The 16184-nt window shown below is 42.0% G+C and overlaps 1 protein-coding gene and 1 non-coding gene across 2 annotated transcripts in view; one reads left to right on the forward strand and one right to left on the reverse strand.

The window, feature by feature from the left end:
* Positions 1 to 16184, reverse strand: part of LOC126354621 (heparan sulfate 2-O-sulfotransferase pipe) — a 240771-nt gene that overhangs the window by 136215 nt on the left and 88372 nt on the right. The gene's annotated exons all lie outside the window — the stretch shown is intronic.
* Trnas-gga (transfer RNA serine (anticodon GGA)) lies at positions 3595 to 3678 on the forward strand. Its single transcript is given in 2 exon segments — positions 3595 to 3634; positions 3644 to 3678. It is a non-coding gene; the product is annotated as a tRNA-Ser (tRNA).

Consider the following 16184-nt stretch of genomic DNA (forward strand, 5'->3'; position numbering starts at 1 on the left):
CTACTGACCAGACACTTCCTTCACAACTGACCATATGGGTTTAATTTTATCCTGTGAAATAGCTATTTTATTTGCGTACCACAAACTCTTTGTCTTCTAAATAACATTTTTAAACACCTTACAGTTCTGTTTGTAATAGGCTACTGCAGCTTGATTGTTACTACTTCTAACATTTTGATATAATTCCCGCGTTGTTGTACATGATATCCTTATCCCACTATTCAGCCACAACCAGGCTGCCTTACTGCTAGTACCCCGTTTAGAATGTTCTAATGGAAAGCATCTCTCAAAGAGCATGAGAAATGTGTTATGGAAAGCATTGTATTTATCATCTGTATTATCGGCATTATAAACATATTGCCACTCTTGTTCCTTGACAAGTTTTGTAAAACTCTCTATTGCTGTTGGATTAACTTTCCTACGTAGTTTGTAATTATATGTGACATTTGTTACATTACAAAAGCCTTTTAGGGTTAAAATTTGTGCATCATGGTCTAAAAGACATTCCGCCCTTTTACTAACAGTATACCCATGTAGTAATTAAGAATGAATAAAAATAGTTTCTATAGCTGTGTTACTGTTCCCCTGCACCCTAGTTGAAAAAAAAAAAAAAAAAAACACTGTTTGCATCAGATCATATGAATTTATGAGATCTACCAACATACTTTTTCTTGCACCATCATGTACAAAATTTATAATGAAGTCACCTTATATAACTAATTTCTAGTATTTCCTACAAAGTGAATCAAGAACCCTCTCTAGCTTGAGCAGAAATGCTCTGAAGTCAGAGTTAGGGGGCCTTCTAAAGCGACTAGGTTCAGGAACTTTTGCAATGAGTATAATTGTCAATTTTGAGGATATATAAATTAGTAAGCTAACATACTTTGATTACTTTCACTCTCTGATGTCATACAGGATAATATTTTGGGGTAGCTCAACATTTAGACAAAAAAGTATTCACTGCTCAAAAGAAAGTGGTTAAAATAATGTGTGGGGTTCATAGTTGCACATCTTGTAGGCATCTTTTGAAAGATTGGGAATTCTTAGAACAGCCTCACAGTACATTTACTCACTAATGAAATTTGTTTTCAACAACATGGACCAGTTTAAAAACAATAGTGACGTTCATGATTATAATACTAGAAAAAAGAAAGACTTAACCTATCATTTACTCAATCTAGCTATGGCACAGAAAGGGGTAAAATATGCTGCTATAAAAATTTTCGACAAATTAGCAGATGAAATAAAATGTTTGACAGACAGCAGTAATAGCTTCAAAAATAAATCGAAATCATATCTCCTTGACAACTCCCTCTATAGCATAGATGAATTCTTGAATAGGAATAAGTAAATCTATATATATAGTATATGCATTTAGTACCATTTAAGGGAATGGAGTAAATAATAAAAATATTAATCTTATATATATTAAAAATCATGTATCATATGTGCATTTCTTTTGCACTTGACACGTTCCACATTATAACGGCTACCGTACAGTGCTATTGATCAATGGGACACACAACCAACTAACTAACCTATAAACAACAACAATTAGAAGTTTAGTTTCACTAAATTCAACTGCCCCTGCGCAACATTCAAATATTATGTTCAGTGCAGTGCCGTGATACGTCTATGGACTCAAATGGAATACTGTTTCTTACGTACGTGGCCACTCCCCCACCCAGCAAAAAACTCCTGGAAAAACAGCCATCTAATCTGTATCCTGGTAAAGGAAGCCTCTGAATTGTCAAGTTATTTAAGTGATGCTATGACAACAATAATTTCAGTCATCGTCTATAAGCAGTTCACTAACTTTACCTCTAATACCTCATATATTTTGATGAAATGTGGTAATGCCTTCTCTACTTGGAAACATGACGTCCTCTGAGGCTGAGCCCTTAGTTTGAGCCCGGTTTCCCGGGTTCGATTCCCGGCAGGGTCAGGAATTTTCTCTGCCTCGTGATGACTGGGTGTTGTGTGATGTCCTTAGGTTAGTTAGGTTTAATTAGTTCTAAGTTCTAGGGGACTGATGACCATAGATGTTAAGTCCCATAGTGCTCAGAGCCATTTGAACCAAACTTAGTTTGAGGGACTTCCTTTAAGCAAGTATACCCATCAGCTGACTTCACTCTAAAAAAAAAGTGTAGCTGTACCACCAACTACTACAGAAATTTTTCCATGAGTAATCCCAACACCATCCACTACACTGTCACCTACAAGCTTTGGCAGCCTCCCCTTCCCATACCCATTATTTCATAAATGCAGAAATTTTGCGTTAAATGCGTTTTATTAAGATGATAATAGTTGTTTTTGGTAAAAATACTAAGAAACTCTGGTATTTTAAACTTAATACCTAAGTACACGAGAATCTAACCCAAATATCTTACATATAAAATGACTCTCGATTCACGCGAATTCTGTATTCTCGACGATTCAGGGCTACGTAACTATCGTGTGTAATGAGATTTACCTGTACGTTAATTACCTCTCCATTCTGGCGAAATTTTGAGAGAGGCGAAGGCTGCTCTGCTGAGTATAGCTGGCAGCTGCTTGCCACGAGGCACGGCCGTCGTTTCCGGCGCAGCCCCCCCCCCCCCCCCTCCCCCCTCAGCCGTCCCATCTCGGCAAGGCGCCGTAACCCTGTTTACGAACGGCAATGTTTTTCCCGGCTGGCCGGCAGCTGCTGCGCGGAGGCAGCAAAAGGCAGCCGGCACCCAGCCCAGCGGGTGCTCCCGTGTCAGCGTTCTGAGAAGCACTGTGCACTGCACGGCAACCGGCTCGTGGGCAGGCCTCGTTGTCTGTTACACGCTGAAAGGTGTGAGGGAATATTGCTGTTTACCTCATGCAAAGTGATTAACATTGTCGGAACATCCATGTCTATATCAACACTCTGCAAGCCACTCAAAAGCCTATGCAGAAGGCATTTGCTCTTGTACCACGTATTAGAGAAAATGTTCAAATGTGTGTGAAATCTTACGGGGCTTAACTGCTAAGGTCATCAGTCCCTAAGCTTACACACAACTTAATCTAAATTATCCTGAGGACAAACACACACACCCATGCCCGAGGGAGGACTCGAACCTCCGCCGGGACCAGCCGCACAGTCCATGACTGCTGCGCTTAGACCGCTCAGCTAATCCTACGCGGCATGTATTAGAGGTTTTTCTTGTTCTATTCGCGTACGGAGCACGGGAACAGTGACGAGTAATTAGTCTAATCTTGTCCATACAGGAGCGAAGCTTAGGGGGCTATAGTTCTTAATACTGGTTCTTGAAAGTACCTTAGCAGGCTTTCGCCTGATAGTCGACCTTTCAGCTATAGGAAAAGATGACTAATATACGACATGCATAAGAAAAGAGAGAAGAAACGAAGTGGTAGACCAAGAACGAAATGCTCGCATTGGAAGTGGTATACATAGGGAACTAGTCTTTCACACTTTTTGCCCGATCTACACATCAAAGAAGCAATGACGGAAATAAAATATAGGTTCATCAGTGGGATTGAAATAGGTAAGGGTGTTAGAGACAAGGTTCATTGATATCCAAAAAAAAGTGTGAAATCTTATGGGCTTAACTGCTAAGGTCATCGCCGGCCTGGGTGGCCGAGCGGTTTTAGGCGCTACAGCCTGGAACCGCGCGACCGCTACGGTCGCAGGTTCGAATCCTGCCTCGGGCAAGGTTGTGTGTCATGTCCTTAGGTTAGTTAGATTTAAGTAGTTCTAAGTTCTAGGGGACTGATGACCTCAGAAGTTAATTCCCATAGTGCTGAGAGCTATTTGAACAATTTTTTTCAAATGGCTCTGAGCACTATAGGACTTAACATCTTAGATCATCAGTCCACTAGAGCTTAGAACTACTTAAACCTAACTAACCTAAGAACATCACACAACACCCAGCCATCACGAGGCAGAGAAAATCCTTGACCCCGCCGGGAATGGAACCCGGGCGTGGGAAGCGAGAACGCTACCGCACACCATTTTTTTTTTTTTTTTGCTTAGGTCATCAGTCTCTAAGCTTACACACTACTTAACCTAAATTATCCGAAGGACAAACACGCACACCCACGCCCGAGAGAGGACTCGGGCCTCTGCCGGGATCAGCCGCACAGGCCATTACTGAACCCCCCTAGACCGCTCGGCTAATCCCGCGCTTCCGTTGATATTTCCATACTCATTGAAAGAGAGGGAGAATTGCAGGACCTGTTGAATGGAATGAATACTCAGAGTGAACCGAAGTAAGACGAAAGTAATGACATTAGCGATAAACTTAACATGAAAGTCGGACACTACGAAGTATCCGAAATGAAGGAATTATGCTACCTTGGTAGTAAAATAACACACGACGGACGTAGCAAGAAGATCATAAGAAGGAGACCAGCACAGGCAGTGAGTGCATTCCGTACGTTTGCAGCAGAGCGTTTTATGCTAGTGATTCATGGAGTGTAGGAAAACTCGAACAGAGGAGAATCGATGCGTTTGAAATGTGGTGCTATAGAAGGACGTTGAAAATTAGGTGGATTGATAAGTAATGATACGGTTCCCTGCATAATCGTGACGATAGGAACGTGTGGAAATTCTTGACAAGAAGAAGAGAGAGGATGAGAGGACATGTGTTAAGACATCAAGGAATATGTTCCACGATAGTTGAGGGGCTGTAGAGGGCGAAAAATATAGGGGGTGACAGAGATTCGAATATGCTCGACAGATATATCATGGACGTTGGCCGAAAAGGCTACTCTGCGATAAATAGGTTAGCACGGCAGAAGAATTTGTGGTGCACGTATCAAACCAGTCAGAAGAAAACTGAGGAGACCGCAACACAAGAATATTGTTTGGTGGGATCCGCCGTGAGCTCTCCTGCGAGTCAGACTTGTGACCATTCGTACTGTACTTTCGTTGTACACTTTCATTCTCCCGTGTTAATGAGTAATAAAGTTTTTTCGTTTCATCATTTTGTGATGGTATCTGCGAAAAACTGTTTCGCTAAGCCTTGAATTTATGTGTAAGTCGCCGAGCACTCTCGTTCTCAAATAGTGTATGAGTATGGTCTGGGCAATTCGCAATTTGTGGTGCGTTTTGCTGCCTCAAGATAGTTACACAGTTTCTAACTGTAACACTTAACTTATTATCTTAAGCCTGTAACATAGGATTACAGTTTCTAATGAGTAGAATCTGACAGCATTTTAAATTTCAAGATTCGGCCAATAACGGTACGAAATATTGGTAATCAAAATTTTGTTGCCCCTGTAAGCCGTTAGACAGACAATCAGGAACTAGGACGGTGCTGCAGGTGAGCCATTTAGTAATATACAGGATGATTCTTATTGACGTTTAAAAACCCCCGAAGAGACGTAGATGAGACTGAGACAATTAATTTAATATAAGGTACAGGGGCCATAAAATTTGGGAAATACCCTAAAAGTGGATGACGGATGTTGAACATCTGACGTCAGCAGACATACTTCCCGCACGGGCAGCGGTTGGGCGTGAAGAGATGACTAAACGATGCAGTACTTGCATTCGGACACACGGAGCAAATTTCCAACACCTTTTGTAAATGTGATCTGTTGTGAACATATAAGTTCCAAAATTATTGTCTTCGATGTAACCAAGCAAAAGCTGTTATTATTTTGTTTAATTCCTTTTGCCTCTTCTTTTTTGCATACAGGCATCTGTAAGCAAACAAAACTTCAGTCATTTACTGCTAATAACGTAGTTCACAATCTTATGCTCACTTACCTGTGACGCAATACGGTAGGTTTTGTCGTACTGTGCTATGCAATAAAACAGCGGAGACCACGAGACCGGTAAATAAAATAATAAATATTACCACAGTATAATCACATAATTGTCTGACTCAGCTAAAAAAAAAAAAACAAAAAAAAAAAAAAGCCTTGCTGCTTGACGTAAGACTCGATACCTGAGCACCATGCGCTTAAGTCTCTTCCGTGGGCCCAGAGCCTTACCGACATGAATAATTGACTAATGTCAGGTGTGACAGACCGATAAGCTCAACCGCTGCACGACCGACGAGGTACGTCAGCTGCTGACGTCACATGTTCAATATATCTGATCCATTTTTGTGGTATTTCCCGACATCTGCGGTCCTGTTTGTCATATTAAATTACTTATCTCAGCGTCATCTACGTCGATTCGTACGTTTTTATACGTTAATAATAATCACCATGTAAACACTGCATGAACAAGAGTGTGGCGTCGTCTCCGAACATCGGAAGTTAACGTACTCTTTCCCAGTCCATTCCGACCGCGGTAATGGATTTTGTGCTTTTGTGTCTTCTTAATCTTTTATTCCGTGATACGCTGCAAAGGTTGCTCTAGGACTTTTTATTTTTGTTTCCGGCGTTCTCTCACAAGAGTGGCGAAATATCTGAAAGTACAAAAGTCTGAAATATCTGGACAAAGAATAAATCTATCTACACATAAATAAAAATGTAAATAGAAAAAGGATTTTAATGAAAACGGTTTCATCACTGAAGCTTCAGGTATGTTTAACGAGAAAAATACATTTCGATGTTATCTGGCATTTGGGAAGAAAACAGAATACAGAGGGTAAAGTAGAAAGATGCCATTTATTGCCTTATATATAGCTTGAAGTGTTTGTAAGTATGAAATTGTTATTTTTCTAGCAAATAAATGCAGATGTTTTGATAAGTTTGAACGTCAGTTTTCTTATTCTTTAAGTTCTCAGGGGTGTGGAAAATTTGTCTTAGACCTTCGTCAAAAATATCCACTAAGAATGTTGCTTCGTTCATTAAAATACTATTTTCATTTCCAGCTCCTAATTCTGTCACCATGTTTCTGGACTTTCTATTGCAAAGATTGCGCCTTATTACCTCATTTTCTGCACAACTAACGTCTATCACAACATACTTAGTTTTGGCGTTGATGTGTAAACGAAAATAACCACTCGTTACAGGCGAGATTGTACAGAGACAAAACGACAGAGGCGCTACCGTAGACTCACGTACAATAGTATGAGTTTCTTGATTGAGGCAAGAAAGTCGCTTGTGTAAAAGGAACTGAAGTGAGCGCTAGTACCCAGCGCAGACCGGTTACTATATCGAGGAAAAGCTAATGTATTAAAGGAAATGATTAGTATATGTGGCAGGCAGCGTGTAGCATACGCGCCACGCTCATGGCCAGCGTGACCACACGGCCTTGCAGAGGACGACACGCGAGAGTTAGATGAGTCACGGTCGAAGGTATACAATACCTGTTTCTTTCGCCAGGACAAGTATACTGTGTACTTATCCGTCGTAATTCATGATTACTTCGCCATCAGCAGGATTCTCAGTACGATGGAGCCTGAGTGGTTGTTTCATTTCTTATCCAAGGTATTGTTACTACTAGGTAATAGTGTATGGCTGTCTCTGATCTGATTAAATCCTGTAAAATAAGGAACAGCGTTAAGTCATCAAGGATGTTGAAATAAGCGACCTGGTTGAAGTTAGGGTAACAGACAGAGGGTTCAAATTATTGTACGAGAACCATCTCCAGCACGAACTACATACTTCACGCTTTGAGGATTAAACGTCTTATTGCGTCGTGGGAGCACCCGACGTCTTTTATCATTTGAAAAGAATGAAAATGACGACTTGCCGGACCACACTAACCCTTCCCTGCTCTCCAGATTCTGTGTGTTTTCTCCACTGCAGACGCGCAGACTTACGTATCGATGTAAGCAATGGTTTTCTACGATGTACCCGACTCCAAAGGTCCATTTATACAGTTATTTCCGAAATTTTCAAATGGTTCAAATGGCTCGGAGCAATACGGGACTTAACATCTGAGGTGTCCCTTACCACTTATAACTACGTAAACCTAACTAACCTAAGGACATCACACACATCCATGTCCGAGGCAGGATTCGAACCTGCCACCGTAGTGGTCACGCGGTTCCAGACTGAAGCGCCTAGAACCGCTCGGCCACATCAGCCGGCCCGAAATTTTCGCTCGGAAGCTGACTGAGATGGACATTACTTACTGACGCAGCATTTACTGTCCGTTTTGAAACCAACTGTCACTGACAATGCGAGACTACCGTGACCAGCCGCTCTCAGTTTTGTCTTTTTGCGACTTGTGCTCTTACGCCGTGTAAATACGCTGGACAGTCTGCGTTGGTACAACAGCAAATCGGGCAACTTTATTCACTGCGTGGCCATGGGCACGGCCAAACACAATAACCCCTCTCTGCCATTCTGTCAGGTCTCTGTGTCGAAACATCTTCCTTTACTGGCACGTACACACAAATTCTCTGCCATGACTAACGTCAGCTAGGCGCTTCAGTCCGGAACCGCGCTGCTGCTACGGTCGCAGGTTCGAATCCTGCCTCGGGTATGGATGTGTGTACTGTCCTTAGGTTACTTAGGTTTACGTCGTTCTAAGTCTAGGGGACTAATGACCTTAGATGTTAAGTCCCATAGTGCTTAGAGCCATTTGAACTTAGGTCAATCGTGGATTGTCACATAATCGCCTGGTACTAGTTCTACACATCTACAGCGTTCTAAAGCGAAATAATTATTTAAATAACAATAAATTTTCAAATACTATGTGGTTATAATTAAACTTCGCTACTGAAGAAAGTGTAGACGGAGAGTATTTACCATATAGGTAGCCAACTTTATAGGAATGTCGTTCTGACTACACGCTGCAGGATTTACGTTGTTAGTAGTGTTAGTGTCATGAATTGACGTTAGGCGCCGGTACTGGTGGGGGCAACATGGGAGGAAATAAGACCCCAAGGATAAAGGACACTCAGCTTGAACGGAACACGTTACTGTGATCCAATTCGCCAACGTGTCATTCCTGCTCGACGGGAGACAGGTGCTTTGGACTTGTAACTGTTTTGATGCACGATGGAGCACCAGCTCACACAGTTCTTGAGCCACTCGATTACTCCGTAACACATCTGGAGAAAAACGAGTCATTGGCCGATCGTTATAGACTGCGTGGCACCCAAGATCACTAGACTGGAACCCGTGTGATTTCTGGCTGTGGTGTTACCTAATGGTCAGGATTTATCAACTGAACACTAACACAGGTTGGAGGTTGAAGATGAGAGTAGCGAGGGAGGCAGCCAACGTACCACCTGAGGCGTTTCCAGCAGCAGTAGAGCAATCTCTAGTGCGGTTCCAGGTTGTCGTGAATGCCGATGGTCGTCACATTGAGCAACATTTGTGACATGGAACTTAAACATGGTACGCAATTAATAAATGTTACCCTCTTAAGTGGAAGTTAAAATATCTTTCTTTCAATGGTTTATTCATTATTTTCTTCCGCATCTGATTACAACTGTTTCCACAAAGTTTCCTTGTCCTACGATCACTCATTTTTCATTGGGGCCCTCTCCAGAATTGAACGTTTAATCATAACCTCGTGTATAACACGCTTTTAAATAGGACTAGATAGTGTAAAATAATTTCTCCTAGCCCATACAGATTCCTAACCACGTACAGATAGTTCTAATAATTTTTAATCGCAAATTTATAATAGCTATTAAAATATTTGTACGATTTGTAATGAGAATCGTGGGGCATGTGCAGTAGATGGTACTTAGGAGCTTAATTATTCATGCATCATTTTACACATATTGCCATAGCTACTATAAATTCACAATCACAAATTTTCGGATCTATTTGTATAGGCATTTTATTTTAAATTGCGGCCAACCACAGCGAGATTTCCACATTTTGTAAGAAATAGTCCGCACTGGCTGTAGAATACTAGTTAATAAAAGTCACGACCGGTTTCACGTCGCTAGAAGATGCATCCTCAGAGGATCAAGATTCTTTGTAACAAATCATCGCCTTGGAGTCACTCCCTATCATGAACGTCAAGTTGTAAGCAAATAGCGCGCTAAAGGCAGTAGTTCATATTTAAACCGAAGGGTATATTAGAAGTTACTTTATGCTTCTCTATCCAATTTAAAACGTGTTGTATTAAAAAAAATATTTTTATTTAAAAATTATTTGCTGCTTTTTAATCTTGTTTTTGTCTGATATCAAAGCACTTGTCACAAAAGGGTTTATGTTTAATGAAAATCCGCCCCATAAGCTACCCGTTGAGAAGGCCCTCACGTTGACGTAATAAACTTGCTTCACGTTCCTGACTTGTCTCTCTAGGTCTTAAGAGTGTTCCAATAAATCTGATTCCAGTTGAGAAATAGGCGTTTTTAGTAATCTCAGTCGCTCTTGTTCGAACGTGATGAAGTCAATAGCAAGGTGAGAGATAGCCGAACAGGTTATTTCATTCGTCCTTGCTTGAGCGTGCCATTGTGAGTCACTGGCAAGTCGAGAGGAATGTACGTCCACCTTCCTGATCGCCTTGATCGATTTCGATTGGGCTATTCTCGTTCCTTGGCATTTGCACGTTCGTCATTGCACTATTTTTCGGAAACTTATTTAGCTCGCGTACGCCGTTTGGCTGTCTTGTAGACTTACTTGGTTCCAATACCTGCTGAAGCTTCTCTTTTGATTTTTGTTTCTCCTTTTCTGTGCATCGCTTCCGACGGGTGGCTATCTGCTGGACCATTGAAGAAGTTGTCGCAAATGTACTATTCAATATTAATATTTTATCATTTCAAATTGATGTGACCGGAATCTGACGAGGGTCAGGAACGATTCAAAAAAACTAGCGGAGACTTGCTGATCGGCGAGGGGCATCAACAGCGATTAGCCGAGAATGAGCAGAAGGATAACAACAAGAGTAAAACGGACAATGGAGACAGCACGGCGTTGTAAGGAAGTTCAGACAAGTAGGTTTAATTCGAAAGTGAGATCCAATAAACAGTGTGTAACGAGTACGATACAGGAGCTCAACGAATACACATCTGAAGGCAAATCAACGGTGTGGCTAGCTTTATAGTGCAGCCGCGAGCACTAAGATCAGCGCTGTAGAGGCGATACTAGCGCTCGCAGATTAGTAGTGCCGTCTAGCGACCTTCTTTGAGTTCCCCGTATACCGCCTACATTCACACATTCCGATACTACCCACACAACACACCGGTCCTGCAGACCAGCTGAGAGGTCAGGGATTACCAACTCTTTCACCCCCACGCCCAACCCCACCCCTATGGGATGTAGGTGGATGAGACATACAAGAAAGCTAGTTAATATTGCACTTACGTCCAGTTCTGACGTATGTTTAAAATTTCAAGTCTCTTGTTCATAAAGAATTTAGTTTAAAATGAATTACAAAATTTGTACCAAACCCACAGGCAAGAAAGTGACCTAATACGAAGGGCACACTCGTCTACAAGTTGCAGTACTCAAAGGTGTGTGCCCGATAAGTTCCTCGCTGCCTAACAGAAGATCATAAAGAGCAAAGAAGTACCATCTGTGCGGAAGTGCTCGCGCATGACAAGGCTGATCGTGTCATTTTTTGTCGAACATCGTCACAAGCGATCAAATATGAGTTCATCACTTCGAACCGGAAACAAAAAGGCAATCGAAGGAGTGGCACCAGACCATCTCTCCTCTGGAGAAAAAAAATTAAAGCCGGTAAAGTGATGGAGACTCAGAAAGGGTTATTCTGATCCCCTCATGGTGCAACGATCAACTGTAAGTGTACTGTGCTAGCTTCAGGAAATTGTAGAAACGACGCCACAAAAATGCGAATGAACTGTGGTTCTGCATGACAACGTTTGGCATCACACACGTCTGCACACCCGAGAGAAGATCATAAAACTTCGTTTGACTATTCTTTCAGATGCGCTCTAGAGCCCGGATCTCGCACTTTCCGACTTACATCTGTTTGGCTCAGTTAAGGTTGTACTCTGCGGGAATCGATACGTGGATGATGAGGAGATTATTGATGCAGCATTGGCTCCGACGTCGACCAGTAGAATGGTACCATGCGGGCGTACAGACCGTCCCAGTAAGATAGCATAAAGTAGACGCACTGATAGGAGATTATGTTGAACAACAGCGTTTTGTAGCCAAAAGAGTGGGGAACACACTTGCTAGGTTGTAGGCTTCAAATCGGCCTCTGTCCGTCAGTACACATCGGACCCGCGAGTCGCCAGTGTCGACGCTAGCAAACCGAACGCCACCACTCGGCTGGTCTTACGAGACAAGCTAGCGCACTGCCCAGTTCTACAGCCGACTTTCATAGGAATGATTCACATGTTAGCTTCAGAGATCGCATTTGCAGAGACGCTAGTTATCATAGCTTCAGCTAAGTCAATAGCTACGACCTAGTTAGGCGCCACATACAGTGTATGCATTGACAATTGATCTATATGTGTGAAGCAATCAGACTTGTAAGGAAGTATTTGCAGTTCAGTCTATAACTGCACTTGTAAATATTATTGTACAAAGTCCAGATCGACATTCACCGCTGATGCTGAATTAAAACTAAGTATTTAATTGCATTCCTGTCTACTAACTTTCTGATCACCTAAGATGTTTCAGATACATCCAGGCAAGTATAGTTCATTGATCCTCACGTGATCAACGCGTGCAGTTAACGGGCACATCTCGTGATCAGACTAAGAGTAAAATTGCGTGACTCAGCCGGGTCACCCTTTTTCCATGAGGTCCATATTTCCGCCTCATACACAACCAATATCGCGTTTGGTGAGCTTACCAGTTAGTTGTTATCTGGCCTTTTGCCCCTGGCTCAGTCTGCGTTGAACCAAGGTGTATATATTTAATGGTGTAAGGAATGAACCGGCGGTCGGCATGAAGAAGTATGGGGTAACTCAGATATTGAAATGAAAAAGCACTTTCACTTATTCTTATTTAGATCCGCCACCGATTTCGTAAATTTATTACTCCGTGTTGGGTACAATTACTTACTAGTACTGTAACAGATTATTTCAAATAGCGAGCAAGTAGCGCAAACACTGTGATACAGTGGCGCTTCCTTACTGACTCACACGCCTTACACAGAGATTGCGACTAGGTCGCGTGTGAGAGGCATGTGCCGTGACAGGCTTGGGTAAATGGAGAAGGGAGGTTACTTAACTGTCGAGGCCTTAGCGGACGCTGCGTCTTGCCGGCACCAGCGATAGGGAAACGAGGGCACGTTGAAAACGGCGGGCTACGGATTCCACGTTGAGCTCGGGCTCATTACTATCCAGCCTCAGTGCCACGTTTAGGAATTTTGAGATTCGTTTGCAATCATTCACTGTCCAGTGGCGTCGCTGTTTGCAGCACAACAAGCGCCGCTTAGCACTGACTAAAGTAATGTGTGGCTTGTGAGAAGGTCCTCGATCACTGTACTCCATTACTTTTAACTCCCTAGGAATAATCATTGTTCTGGCTGGCCTGGTGGCAGCATTTTGGACTCAGGAGTGTTTTCATCTGATGATTTCAGACGACTTTTTATAACCACCCTCCGCGAAGTTCGAACGTCCCTGTCCGTCGGCATATGCGGTCTGCCTGGTCTTGATTTAGTTGTGATTTCTTCGTGTTTCCACTTCAAAATCACATCTCGACTAGATCAGCGTCAGAAAATTTGAAATGTCCCTGATGGATGACATGAAATGACTAGTCGACGTTCGAAATCACTGAGTTCTCCTGACCGACCCATTCCATGATATTGTTTCTCTGCTAACGACACAATAGTCTCCGCCTTCTTTTATACTTGTGGGTCCGCCTCTCAGACATCTAGCGGTCAATTCCATATTACATAGGGATGTCCGGATATTTTTGCTCAAATACTATGTAGAGTTTCGGACAAGGGTGTTGGGGACTTATGCAATGTCAGTTGTACGTGCCACCTGCCATTAGTAAACTTCTCTAAGCTGGGAGAGTAGGAGGGAGTATTGGCAATACAGAACCTGTGAAGGCGTGTCGTGATTCGTGCCCCAAAGCTCAGTTAGCAAGATCTTTGCCTGCGAAATCGCAGGTACCACGATCGATTTTCGATCCGGCACGTAGTATTAATCTGTCAGGAAAGTACTAAAATATTCACTGCCGTGAAATAACGCAATGTAGAAACAAATACATGGGCATCGTTCACCGGAGGAAAATGCAATCGCTGCTCCTTATTTCATGGAAAAAGTTGTAACACTAATTTCTAGTGAACGATCAATAAAACCCAACGAAATGAGAGAGCAAAATCTGGTACCGCTAAATAATACAATTCTGGCGCAAAGCATCAGAAGGACACCCCAACACGGTATATACATGCAAGAGAGAACCACTGTAGATCTTGCATCATCGTTAATTCCATAACGTGCAATTTTGTCTTTGGCGGAGTAACTGGTGACCTCAGTCCCCGCTATAGTAATTAGGAGTCCTACAAAGCCACTTACTCCTTTCCACCATCTAAGAAATTCAACCTGATTCTAACTGCACTATTTCGATCCAAGAGCACCGCAGCGTTCTCGGCTACCAAGGTGGGCAGCTGGAAAGTCCGCAACGAAATCAGGGCTCTGGAACGGAAACGCAAGTGCGTACAACGTGCACTGCCACCATCAGCAGAAAAATGAATGAAAAAAATTAAAGAATGCAATTACATGATTTTAAAACACCGAGAAAAAATAAAATTTGGAGTATGTAGTTGTACGGGAAGTATTGTCTGCCGCACATCGTAAGATGGCTTGCGAAGTATAGAAGAACACGTAGATCAGCATGTAACTGCGTCAGCCCAGCACCCTTGTAATATTTCTGTAATTATTTTTATTTTCTTGTATGGGTACAGCATTTCCGTTGTAGACTGTAGTGAATCACCGAAATGTGAAGAAGGTTTAACTGACCGATCCCACTATGAAGTTTAGGTAAAAAAACTTGTTTCCCTACAAAATAACACTAAACGCAGCTCTATATCTCCTTTCAATAAATTTATATGAATTTTTAAAGGTGTGAAGTTCTTTTTGAAACACCCTGTAGGTTCACTGTTATATAGATATAAATTTCCTTTTTTTCTCTTTAACTATTACTTAGTAATTATTATTATTATTATTATATTATTAATAATACTGTTGTTCGTGTTTCTATGCTGAGACAAAACTTTGTAATCAATCAAAACATATAACAACTTTAAAAAAACTACCCATTATACGAGTATATAGGTAAAGGAGACTAGGTCTGTAGGAAGCGATAAATAAACCAATAAATTAATTAATGCTTGACATCCCGTCGACGACTATATCATTAGAAACGGAGCTCAATCGCCTAATGGGGAAGGAAACTGACCGTACCCTTTAAAGGAACCATCCTGACATTTGCTTTAATCGATTCAGGAAAATTACTAAAAACAAATCTGGACGAACGGACGGGAAACTGTTCTACTATCCTCCCGAATAGGAATCCAGTTTGTTATCACTGAGCCACCTTCATCGGTGAAATTTCAACAGATCCACTTGTCTTAGAAATACTTATGGTAGCTAATGCGTAATAAAGATAAAGCTGTTACGTATCCGAAGATTGATTCGAACACCACAGCGCCTTACTAGGCACGGCCCTCGTGGTGCTTTACTAGGCACGGCCCTCGACCTAGGTGGTATGTCGTTGTCTTCTCCGATATTTGAACTGACTTACCCAGCTATTTTTAAGGAAGATATACAGTTTAACGTGGATTCCAGCCCACGGTGCGACTCTGTATTTTTGACAGTAATTTCCAGAGGTGAAAGAAATGAGAAGAGACAAATACAGATCCTAGGACTAACCGGGGATCGAATGCAAGACTTTTGAATGCATAGGCAGTCTTTAACAATTACAGATGATCTCTGTCATAGTAACAGGTTCGTTCTCCTTGCAGTGGTAACATTAGAAATATGTTCCTAGTAGGGTTTTTTGACCGTCAAACAATCACAAAACACTCTCAAGGCCATGCAAAGATCCGTCGTGTTGTTGCTGCTGTCTGTAAGACCTTTCCAACAAGAACAAGACGGCAAAACAGAGATATGTCTATATTTATCTTTCGAATAAATCATGCTTCACGGAGAAATGTGACTCGCTTCATCTCAGTAACTGCTGTTCGCTACCGGTGCCGATACACCAAAGACCAGTAAGCTGTCTATATTCTGCACTCACTCTCGGGAAGTATGCTTCCTCGCAGGAATTTCGTGTAGAAACGAGTTGATGAAAATACGGTTTTGTAGAACGTCTAAAAGTCCAACTAGGCCTGATACGCGCTTTAGTAGTTTGATTTTTGGAGCACTCTCGTGCTACAGAAGGTGTCAAAACTAGATAGTTATGAGGCTATCGACGAG

The sequence above is a fragment of the Schistocerca gregaria genome, chromosome 3 (assembly GCF_023897955.1).
Source record: "Schistocerca gregaria isolate iqSchGreg1 chromosome 3, iqSchGreg1.2, whole genome shotgun sequence".
NCBI classification, from domain to species: Eukaryota; Metazoa; Arthropoda; class Insecta; order Orthoptera; family Acrididae; genus Schistocerca; species Schistocerca gregaria.